This window comes from Falco naumanni, chromosome 9 (genome assembly GCF_017639655.2).
Source record: "Falco naumanni isolate bFalNau1 chromosome 9, bFalNau1.pat, whole genome shotgun sequence".
NCBI classification, from domain to species: Eukaryota; Metazoa; Chordata; class Aves; order Falconiformes; family Falconidae; genus Falco; species Falco naumanni.
This window is the reverse complement of record NC_054062.1, coordinates 47,626,157-47,638,713: the sequence shown is the minus strand read 5'-3', so window position 1 is coordinate 47,638,713 and position 12,557 is coordinate 47,626,157. Positions and strand designations below refer to the sequence as shown.

The window sequence follows — 12,557 nt, the reverse complement described above, 5'->3', positions numbered from 1 at the left end:
TTTGGTTTTGAAATCGCTACGCAGCGTTTATGCAGCGAGGGCTTCTACTGGTTTATTGTCTGAACGTTCAACATCTCCAATGACTTGTCTGAAGATAGTTAGAAATGGTAAGGACATAACTGGATTACCACAAAACAAGCTTTTTCCTTTGTCTTAGTTTGGAATAGGCAAATGGTTGAACTTCTTTAGGGACTGAAGAAGGAGAGGTACAAAACTCTCCAGACAGCAAAATACACGAAGCTCAGCCCTGTTTTCATTTAAGCAGACCAACTCACTGAAATATTTTCTATCTCTTCTGGCTTTTGAGAAACAGTTCCAATAATGCAGCTTTGGGTATTAAAAATAAAAGCTTTGTCTATGTATTTATTTGTTCAAATACCCGTTCCGGTATGATATATCAAATACACAAGTGGGGTCTTTATAACACTTTCTGTCCCAAAAAGTCATACCAGTCATGTAGACTTCAACAGATGGCACTCTCCACCGGTTTTCTTACATAAAAATATAAGGGCAGCGATCACACCAAAGGTCTGACTACCTCAGTCCGCTCTCCCTGACAGCATCCACAGGCAAAGAGCAAGAACAGAGCAAGCACGGAGGATTTCCCAGCTCAGGCTCTCTCTGCTTCTGACCGCTCTCAGCTTCAGATGTCGTTTCCATGATTTAATTACCCTCAGTGGATTCCTATTCCATGAACTTGTTCAATTTCCTCTTAAACCAGACTAAACCTTTAGCATCTACAATATCATCATTCATGATTTTATAGACCTTGTCATTACCCTTGTCAGCTGCCTCTCTTCTGGAAGCGTCCTAGTTGATTTGATGGTTTCCCATGTGGGAGCTGAGAATCATTGCCACTTTGTTGTTCTTCAGATCATTTCCAATTACATAAAGAAGTGTCACAGGTAACCAGAATAGTAGATAATCTAGCAATTTCCCAAGTGAATTATTCTGTGCTGGGAAATGGGCGATATATGATTATCTCCCACAGATATAATCAATTCATAAAAATCCTGAAGCAACTTCTTGTCAAGTTTTCTAGTTCCTCCATGATATAATGATTACCTGTGGGTATTGGACTTCAAATTGCCATTACATGAATGACTCAGCCATCAGAGGAATGGTACATTTTGTTATATACAGTGTTTACAGGATTGAGAAAATACAAGTTCTAGAAAATTGTTTTTCATGATGCAAGTGTTTTAAGGGCTTTCTGGTTCTTGGACTGAATAGAGGGATCATTCTCAGAGAATATTTACTTTTTACTATAGTTCCGATAAGAGGTTGTGAGGAGTACTACCAGTATAACTGCATTCAGGAACACATAGATTAACCAAAGTACGAGTTGCCAGGGCAGATAATGGTTCTGTCTCCTTGACCACATGCTGTTCTGCAGAGATACGGGGATTCTAACTGCCCAAGTGCTCATTTACACTTCACGTGACCATTATTTACACAACTAAATGGTATTTTGATTGTCTTACTGAGGACTTTGAATATCATAATTATACTCCCAGGTTTAAAGCCGGGCTGAACATCTATTTTAATTGCTAGCATTATAGTAGCTAAATAAATGCTTGTCCTTCAAGCAGTGTGTATAGTCTTACATACTTGCTATAGAACTTGTTATTGTGTTCCTTCATCTTAAAAAAATTAAAAGCAATTTTAAGCTGTAAAACTGGTGGCACCATGAATAATAGCTCCCATCGATATGTTCTTCCAAAAGTGAGTCTACACGAACTGATGCAGTCACAGTTTGACTTACCTTCTGGCTTAGCCAGCCATAAACTACATCTTCTTTGAAAGCAAAGTAGATGCACTTATATACACCCAAGGAAATGTGATGGCTTTAATGTGGCTACCCAGGTTTTGGTCTAAAGCGGGCTTACGTCTAGTCAGGTAGGTCTCAGGGTGGAGCAGGCATCATTGTCTGCACTTGTTGTTTAGTCATGCCCGTATGTTTTCCAGAGACCAGAAAGTAAAGGGTACGACTGGGTCAGAGCAAGCACTCCAGCTCTTTATAGGCACAAGCCTTTAGGGTAACTAAAATCAAATTAGCATTTTGTGATCAGGTCCATTTATGCTAAAAAAAAAGTAGAGAAGGGCTAAGTTCAGGTGCCTGACTGCCTCTTTTACTCTCGTTCCATTTCTTTTTATTGTCTGCAAGTGACATTTTTGTTTAAAAAATAAACACAGTAAAGAAAATAAATTCAGGAGGAAGGAAATGTGTATATCTTTGTCAACAACTTTGCATTGCCATAGTAAATGCGATGCAATAGTTCTAGCATCCACTGGAAAATAGCATCACATTTGCTGCTGACAGTATTATCACTCTTTTTTATGGCAGAAAAACAGGAGCTTTCCCCTATGTTAAGTTCTCATTTGCTTAATCTCGTTCACTGGCTGGTACCAGACTTCACAAATTGGACATTTTTCTTTTCAAGCCATGCATGGATGTACATTTTGATTCTACCATTAAACTTAATGGAAAAAAATTTGACCCATCTATGTCAGCACATTTTTATGAGTAAAACCCCAGAGCCTTTTATTCATACTCTTGGTAGCTTATAAGTTTATATGCAGCTTTGGTAAGGCTTTTAAATAAGTGAATGTATTTTAAAACAGTATTTGTCAGAATTCTGTATTATTACATTTTTCCAATTCTGTTGATTTATATATAATCTTCTCATTTCCTCCCTCTGGCCTGTAAAAATGATCCTCACTGCTACACTGCTCATATAGCAAAAACTGGCTGACTTTAGTTCAAATAGCTATTGGACCGACTCTCTCCTGAGAGTGTCCACATGCCAAAAAATTCACTTGATAATTATTTGTGTCTTGTAAATCTTCTTTGCCTCATTTTTCCAATCCATTGAAACCCTTTCTTGACCTAGATGTGTTTCCTAATTTAACACAGTTTCCTTGTATACTCTAGTTGCCCTTGATCTTGTATACATTTTCTTCTCTTTTGCATTACATGTAGACAGTCTATACCTAGCATGCTAAGAAGGATCCTTACAGCTTGCCTTTCTACAAATTAAACACAAATTACAACACAAGCCCCTAATGAAGTCTCAAAGCATGAAAATGCTCTCAGCCCTCATGCGGAGTTGCTTTGCCTTGTGCTTTTCTGGGGGTGGGTAAAGACTAAAGCCTCAGGAAGCAGAACTCATCAATGGTTAACCCCGTCTCTCAGACACCTAAATGCCGACCAACTGTCTCTCAAATGCTTTTGGGCTTTGAGTACTCTCCCGACATGTATATTCCCCTAAAAAAAAGTAAACCAAAAAACCAGAAGTGGAGTATGCCCTCAGAAAATTTGCAGGTAACAAATACACAGAGCTGTTAAATTTACTTCAGTGCTAAGAACCACGCTGCCAGCCCTCGTTCAGTTTTCCTGCTGCTCCCAGCATGAGCAATAGCAGCCGCGGGTCAAACCTGTGATAATATTATGCACACAGAGTAAAGTTAGGCTGAGTACAGCTTCTTTTCTACTGAAAAAAAAAACCCACCCTCTAAAATACAGTTCTCTGATCCTTTAGGATCTTTTGTGGGGAAATTCAAATGGACGTCTCCATCCCCTAGGAAACAGCTGCCTATCGTATTTCCTTAAATCTATTGCATAGACTGAACTTATGAAACTAAGTTGCTGCAACACTTAAACAGCTTTAGTGAACTTACATACAATATACATGTTAATAATAATCTTTTTAAATAAAAGTGCATTTTCAGGTTCAAATGAAAAATTTGCGGATTTTTTAAACCCATTTTTTCAAGGTTACTTTTTTTCCAAAGTTAGGCCCCAAAGTCACAAATTATTGGGTGATATATTTCTTTCTGTAAATGTGTTTATTAATTTTAATAAAGATTTTTAGTTTCATTGCGTTTTTCTAGGTTCTATATTTTAAAACACAAAATATTTACCAAAAGAGTTCCTGAAAAATAATAGCGAGTTAGTTAAATAACAAAACTCCTCTAAGATTGTTAAAATAACAGGCTTTAAAATAATTGGCTTTTTTCCTGCAGCTCTGCTTAGTACAATTATTACCATAAATTATATTTATTTTCTTTTCATACATTCCCAGTTCCCATATCTAGTTGAATACTTTCATTCTCTTTCCTTCCCCTGACAGAAGTCTACAGTCCCTAGAGACCACGTGGGTGCTCACTGTGCAAGTCCTTAGGTCACTATGGCCCCTGCCCCAAAGTCAGTACTAGTACAAAATTAAACAGTGGCACCCCAGTGCTATATATTTGTGTGCTTCAAACGATCCTGAACAAGTGACCCCATGGACACAGATGACTTCCATGAGCTGAGGGACATCTTTCATGGAGCAGATGACTCCCTGTTCATTGAACAGTTGTTTGGCAGCCTACCTGTGGGCAATGTCTTCATCCTTTCATTGAAATTCCATCTGGGTCCCTGGAGAACACAGCTTTATTCACACAGCTATAAGACTCTCTGACTTACAATCTGCTCCTGCAAGATAACCTCTTCTTAATTGGGTGTGTTGTGGGCTTTGCTTTGGCTGATGACTCTAGTTATCACTTTGCAGCCTGCATGAAAAAGGGCCTAGAACCTCTTAATGAACACTTTGTCTAGGCTTCCTGTCTCCTCTGTCACTGAGTGACTAATTACTAATTTCCAGCTATGAATAATTTACATTACATCCTGCTTCATAACCCCAAGGGTATTTCCTTGAACTTATGTGCTTTAAATTTCTGCAGACATCTTCATGCTCCTGCAAAGGCTTCACTGAACACCTACCTGAAATACACAGCAATTTTCCAAACAAGTATTTTTAAATATCTGACATCGCTCACAGCAATTCAGAAATTTATCTCTGAGTGCTCTGCTAAATCTAATGTGTCAAATTGTTCTTTTTCCTTATATAGGATTCTTTCAAAATGTCTAGTTTCCCAAACAGCTAAATGGCTGCCCTTCCCCACACACCAGCTCTTGACTAATCCTCTAGTCTTCCCCCAAAATCTCTCTGCAGAGCCTGGATTATGATTATTGCAATAGATGTCCTGGCTGCCACCAGCTGACCTGGTTATTTCATTATGCTTTTTATCACAATCATTTCTAGTGATCTGGGCAGACTCTGAATGCCCAAGGGGATGTTTATCCAAACATGTAATTATTCTCAGTTTACCACTTCAATTGTCAGGACTAAACCCCTGGCTGGTCTCTTGATTAGTTAGAATTAGAGCCTGTGGCTCTGTGCTGTTGATCTCCCTTCCCTGCCTGACCTAAATTCCATTGTACACCTGCCATCATGCATCCTGGTACTTGATGTTCTGCCAGCCTCGGGTTTTAATTTGGGGAGCTGACTGGGTAAGGCAATTTGTCTCTGCATCAGCTTGTGGACCTGCCACAGAACTACCATGCACATGCTTCTGAGTCAACAAAGCTCACCGGGATGGAGGACACATCGGAGGGTGCAGCCTTTGCCCAGCGCCTCTCACTCCTCATGTGCTCAACACCACGTGGCTGCTTCAAATGCGGCTGCTGGTGGTGCTGCTCCTGCTTTTGGCTGGCACTCCATGCGCAGGGAAGTCTGAACAAAAAAAATGAGCACAACACTCAGTGAGAAGTTGTGGAGTAAAAAAAAATGCCATGGAACAAACATGTAGAAGTCATATTTAAAGAGAGCAGTGTCGCTCAAAGAAAAAGAAGTTTATTGGAGAAATACCTCACTGTCTCTACACACTTGTGCTTAGCTAGAAGGGATTTGTAGCCTTATTATGATTTTTTTCTCATACATGAAATAATCAATGTTTTGCTCTTACAAATAATAACATGAACATCATCCAACCAAAGCCTTGCAACAAATTGCCTCCGAGGCAGGAGGCATCTAGGGTACTTTCAACAGCTGGCAACAGCTCTGGGGCTATGAAGTGGGAGGCCACAGTTCTTGCTGTCTTCAGGTGAAGCTGTAGAATAATTTTTTTTACTTCTGTAACTCAAACCGATAAAACCTTAGCTGGTTAGAAATCTGACATACTCAAAAATTAGTGAACACTAGAACATTTTGGGCCAAAGAATTTGGTCAGAGCCATAACTGGAGTTCAACTGGAAAAGCCCACAGTATACACCAGTCCTATCCAGGACAGCACTTGACACTGCTGTTCTCTGAAACAAGATCTTTTGGAATGTTCCTGTAGCTCTACCAGAGCTTACCATGCATCTCTGCTCCCAAGCAGTGCAGAGGTCTACTCTCCATTTTCACAAGACAACAGGACGAAAATAATGGGCCAGTTGCCAAAGTGTCAATAATTTTGGACACCTGAAGGTTTATGCAAAAGATGGAGTGTCCTATTTTTGGAAATAGGCACCTAAATTCTGCCAAGATCCCATTTAGGTGTCTACATCCTTGAGTAGATCTGACCAAGGTGATATGATCTAGATATATTTAAAATTTAAAGACTACTTCTATACATGGAAACCTAAAAAGCTTCAGATTCTCCTTTTCTGATAAGAAATACTCAGATTATCTCCAACATATACTACTGAAATGTATGAAATGGAATAGTTTAATTAAAATCAGGAAAATAGGAAGTGTTTCCAAGTAGTCAGAAATGTTCATGTTTCAAACTGTATGAAACACATATTAATTATCACTGCAACATATAAGTTCAATTAATGGTGCAACCAGAAAGAAAACTATTGACAGAAAAAGTGAGAAAAATTGTTAAGACAGTTAGCAAAATGAATTATTTTTGTCAGTGTGTCACCAGTAGTTTGTCGGGTGACTATAAATCTAAAATGCTTCCTTGTGTTCCATGAAGGTAGAATTATACTGAAAAGCACATCTTGATATTGCAGGCAGCACTGGAGAAAAACTAAATCTTCAGTGTCTCCATTTGAAATGTTCACTGTTGTCAAAAATACAGACAAGGAAATAATTTTTTTTCCCCAATTGTTTGCTATATGGGCAAAGACTTTGCCTTTGTACATGTGTGCACAGTGCAAAGCTCGTTTTGGGTGTGACTGTCTTTTGGATCTGTTCTACTTTCTATAAATAATTACTTATGCAACAAAATCTGTTTAACTCACACGATGCAGCCAGGAGTGGTATTCGTTAGTCTGTTCTCTTTTACCACTAGCAAAATCTCTATCCTGAACTGACCACTTTTTTCTCGGAAGAAGGTTCTCAAAAACTTATTTCTCATCCTCAATTTTTTCTCTCAGTCCTAGCAGGGAGAAAATTTCAGAACAGCTTTAAAATCCAGAAAGAATCATCAGCCAAATTACTGTAACATTTGTAAACTGCACCTATGGCACAGAGTCTAGACTGGATAAAAGGTCTGACCCGTTTATTGGGTTAATTCTAGTATAGTTTAAATACTAACAGTTCTTCCATCTGATACGTTATTTGCCAGAGCAGCACTGCACATTCCTGCTGAAGGTTGTTAGAAGAGATTGGCAGGGCCAAGTGTCCCACTCCCACAGCTCATGAGCACCGCAGGGTCAGTGAGCAGCTTCACGTCTCAGGAGCAAAGCTCTAGCACAAGCTGGCTTTTAGACCTTCATAATTAGTCATGAAGTACTCACGGCAAAATTGACATCATGAGATGAATGCATGTGTTAGGGTTTTCAAAAGAAGTGAAGGGATCAGAGACAGCTCATAGGCAGCTGGTGCCTACAGCCCTGTATCTTCCTTTAAAAATTCCAGCAAAACGTATTTCTTCTAACAAGGAGGAGCAGGGCCTCGATATTGCTAGTGTCTTTCCAGTCAAGTACCCAACTCCTCTGGGGCCTTTTAGCATTGTAGCCTTGGAGACAACTAAAAAAAAATAAATATATTTCTGAATCCATGCCAAGTGGGAAAACAGGACAAACAGCCTCCCAAGAGCACAGAAAGCAAAGATGAGACAGGAAAAAATAAACGAGGAGAGAAACAGTCCTATTTCATTCTGAAGTGGGGCTTATATAAAATAAATGATGATGAGATTGCTGTCCAAGTGGAACGTAAGAGAGAAAGAGGGAGAGAGCATGAGAAAAAGCTTTTATACATTAAATATCTGCAGTTCGCACTTTCAGTTAAGCTGGAAACTCCGAAGTTTCCAAGGCATCTTGCAGTAGACTGTACAAATGCCTAAGAAAGAGTAAAGGTGTCTTGGATCAGGCAGCACCCAATATGTTTATGCAGCCTTGATGGAAAGGGACATGTTTATTCAAGCTGCTAGCCAAAATTCTATGTGCTAGAGGCTGTAAGGAAGGGAAAGAATTTATTATTTGTAACAGTGCAATGTTACATATATATATATAAAAAACCCACCTAAGAAAAATGGATTAATAGAAATTTCAAGCCAGGCTTTCACAAACTGGAGAAGGAATAAGGGAGAAGAAAAACAGGGTGGGGGGTAGGAAAGCCCTTGAAGTTGGACTCTTGCTTCCCAGAACTCAACAGTGATTCAGTGTCACCCAGCAATCAGGCACTACAGTGAGGTGTGCTGCCACGGGGGCTGCACCACGGTCCCACCCTCCCTCTCTTCCCAGCACTACGAGTATCTCTGTCCTTGCCCATCTGTGGTCGTGCTGTGCAACGGGGATCAGAGTGCCAGCCTAGCTAAACTCCAGATATTTTTTCTTAGGGATCAGATTTCACCCAGGTGAATATTCTGAATCAATGCACAGCAAATTTGTAGGTATTTTGGAAAAGAGTATCTGTATCTTCCTCTAAGAATGTGGCATCTCATCATTAACACACACACACACAAATATATATATAGCTGAGAACTCCATGTTTCTGTGTGTTTGAAAACTTGCAGAGCAATACTGCTAGATGCTGCAGTGACTCAGGAAGGCACATTTTCTAGGTAGAGCCTACTCACTCTAAGCACTGGAGCTGTATCTCCTTGTTAGACTGAGTTGCATGTCACTATTGAAGTATAACTCATGTGTAAGGGGCTCATATAATCTGCCTCAAGGAATTATTACCATACTTAAATTGTTTTGCAGGCACTGGATTTCTACTTTGGTAATAAATTTAGAGTTTCTTTGTCTTGCTTTATTTTGTTTCAGTGCATAACATCCACTCACCGCCTTTTCTTCCCCAGATATTTGAATACTTAATATTTTCAAAGCAAGAGGATTTGTTTTTGTAAGTGTAAATATGTTTGTATAAATTTGCATACCTCAAAATGCATGCAAATAAAGACAGGGGGATGAGAGAGAGACAGAGTGTAGAGAAAATAAGAGGAGCAGGCTAAAGGACAAAACCCCAGAAAAGACAAGCTTCCCCTGCTTGAGTCACTGCTGGTCCTTTGACTCGCGTTTGTGATTTTTGCAAGGGAGCTTGAGTTTACAGTTCTCAGATAGTACTTGTGAAGATCCAGCTATCTAGCAGATGATTTTGTGGACATCATGGTCCCATCCCACACAGCCTGTCTCCCTCTGTCCCCCTCGCCCGGCCACAGCCGGTGGCAAGCACAGGGGTAGGGTCTTGCAGAGCGTAGGCTGGCTGGGTCTGGGGCTTTTTTACAGTAAATGGGTCTGCAAATTCCCTTGGATATTGTTTCAGCATAAAGGAAAAATCAAGGTTTTACCAAGATTATTTCTGTCACTTGTCAAACCAAACAAGACGGGAGAGGAACGCTTTTCTGTTGCCCTACAAATTCTCTCACAGGGTGGTCCTAAACTGTTTGCCCACCCTCTGGGACTGGACCCTTACGTGCCCCATCCAGGCCCATGGGAAAGTAGCAGTCGTGCAGGCAAGGGTGCTGGTTGCTCTTACGCTGATGGACACTGTGGGTACAGTAAGAAATTAAACAGCTATTGAGCAGATATCAGAAATGTGAAGAAGAAAGGGCTTTGATGCAGGCTGTGTTTAGGCATTTGGCTGCAGTGTGGGCAACATGTCCCTTCACAAAGCAGTTCACACTTTATCATACAGAAGCTGAATTCTTTGGGTTTTTTCTTAGGCAAACAGAATCTTGCTGTACTATTCTTAAGGCAGCAGTTCCTCCCACTGGAAAAGCCCGGACACCTCAGCTGTAATTCTTGTGATCTAACTGCTTGGCTTCCTAGCTCAAGCAATTTATTTGTTTGGTATCATAACTCAGTAAAAAGAGAAATTACAATAAAATCTTCAAAACATTTAACAGAGTGGACTTTGAAGTTTCATAGACTTGGAAGCCCTTTACCCTGTAGATTCACTGAAGTACTTTGCATCTGAACAAATTTAAAAACAAATCTAGGAAAGGATTTTGTTTTCCATGATTTAAGCATAGTTATAAAGAACACTTGGCACACACTAGCTTTGTGTTTTGTGTAAATGTATTAACTGTTGCCAATATTGTTTAATCTGTATCTGTATTACTTTGTATTTCCCATCTGTTCTTTGAATGGAACCTCTGTAATAGATGATGTTTAACATTAATTTAATGAAGAAAAATGGACCTATAATTAAGTTTTATAGTAAAATGTTGTCTCAGCTCTATCTTTAGTGTCATTTACAGCAGGTGGGAAATGGCAAGGGATTTTGTGATGGTGCCTCTGGAGCCAAAGCGGGTCATGGCTAAGGCCCTCCGTGTGAATGGATTACCTAGTGCACTGCTGGGGTATGCTGGTCCTACTGCCAGTGCAAGGAAAAATTCAGTAGAACAGGGCATGTTGCAATTCCTGAATGATGCTACGTAAGTAATGAATTACTAATAGTTCAGTTAAACAGGAGACACAATGGACACATCTGTTAATTTGGAGGATTCTACTTGATTAATTCAAAGTTATACATGAGTGAGTTTGGACCTGTTCACAGCCCAATGAGTATACAGGAACTGGGTCACTGTTCATCAGGCTAGATCAGACGGTGAGCTGAGACTGGTTTCACTTGTGTCTGACTGTACCATGCTGTTACACACACCTTAAAAAGCTGCTCAATTCTATTCACTTGGTAGATCACAATATCGCAAACAGGTTGCATTATACCTGGAACTGAATGTCACAAGCCAGGACACTGTGGCTGTGGTCCCCCATGGCAGGCTCTTCTGCTTTCGTCTTCCTGAACACGTGCAGACTCCAGCACTCTCTCCCATTTCTCTGGCACACACTCGCAGTCACATTCTTTTGCAATCCTCCTCCTCTGTTCAGTATCCTTTCCTCAGGGATCTCACCCTGATGTTGTAGAACTTCAGGACTGGGGGAGAGGAAAAAAAATAAATAACCCAAGCCAAGATGCCCCATTACATCAAAGAACCTTCTTCCATGTTTCTGTCTATTGGGTTATCCTGGTTAACAGCTCTGGTTAAGCCCTTCAGAGACACCATCTGTCGGAAGGCTCCACAGCCAATTGCTTTCTATGTACATCAACATAAGGGATATTTATAGCATATATCGAGATGCTCCACAGCCAACTGCATTCTACTTACATCAACGTAAGAGATGTATAGCATATATAGATATATATGTCAATATATATATATGTATATATATATATATATATATATATATATGTAGATATAGCAAAACAGTAGCACAGTCAAATTCCTTCTACCAGATTTATTTTTTTCATTTTGAGGCTATGTCCTTCCAGGATCCTTTTTCTTCGTCACCTTCCCAGTGTACAGTACCCTTCCATTTTACCACCTAAAAGTTTTTAAAAAAACCCAAAAAGCATTTATAGCCACCCCCCTTTTTCACAAATAATTTCCTAGTTTCCTTTGTTGGATGAACACCTTTTAATTAGGGGGCCAGTGTGGAATAAAATGGAACAGAAATCCCTGTTACACTACCACAATGCCATAGGTCCCAAATACAGCACTAGGTCACTAATTAAAAGCAACGATTTTTCTAGACTGAATAGAAATCTTGCTATTCTGCTGCTACTTCTGCCACAAATCGAGACCGAATTCAATCTCTGAAACCTGGAAAATGGTTTTCTTTAAGGTCTGCTCTCTGGCTGATACTATTTCCAGGAATTAACAAGGCCCATCCATACTATGCAGTTGGGAAGTGCACAACAAATCCCAAGTTAAAGCTCAGGTGAGACATGAAGCCTTAGATGCCAGCTGAAAGGAGCAATCTGATTAGTGTCAGCTCAGGTATCGGAGCACCAAAGTCTCCAGCTCTGGGTTGTTAAATTATCTCTCTGATGTGGTACAAAGCTAGAGCTGGGCTCTCCTGAAGTATGCCTGTTTGCTCACAAATCAGGTTTTATGATTGCTAGAACCTCCTTCATTAAGCCCTGGACAATCACCAGTCATGCTGAGGGATGATTCCATTACGCACAGGTATAATGCTGGAAAAGCTGAACTGACGGTTATTTCATAAGAGAGGAATCCTGTTTCAAAAAATTAAACAGGTTTAAATGTCATGGACCTTAATGGGCTTCCAAAGTTTTAATATGTCACATTCTACTTGGTATGGCATATAATTTATAAGGATTAGCTCATCTCATTTCTGTCCAAAATGTTCATTTAAAAAATAATTTGGGGAGAACATTTATGTCCATAGTCAGAGCTGAAGTGCTTTACAAAACCCTGAAGTGGCTGCTTGTGGTAAAGGATCCAAATCCCTTCCATACACTGTGCAACACATACAGTGAGCTGGG

The 12,557-nt window shown here is 39.9% G+C and overlaps 1 long non-coding RNA gene across 2 annotated transcripts in view; it reads right to left on the bottom strand.

The window, feature by feature from the left end:
• Positions 1-26: 26 nt before the first annotated feature.
• LOC121094037 overlaps positions 27-12,557 on the bottom strand; it is a 49,418-nt gene continuing 36,887 nt past the window's right edge. The window contains exons 11-14 of one of the 2 annotated variants that reach the window (XR_005829718.1): positions 10,937-11,144; positions 5,420-5,561; positions 4,378-4,423; positions 27-3,438 (exon numbers count right to left, since the gene is read on the bottom strand). This is a non-coding gene — a long non-coding RNA (uncharacterized LOC121094037). The remainder of the gene's footprint in view (positions 3,439-4,377; positions 4,424-5,419; positions 5,562-10,936; positions 11,145-12,557) is intronic. The other variant, XR_005829719.1, reaches the window with a different exon arrangement.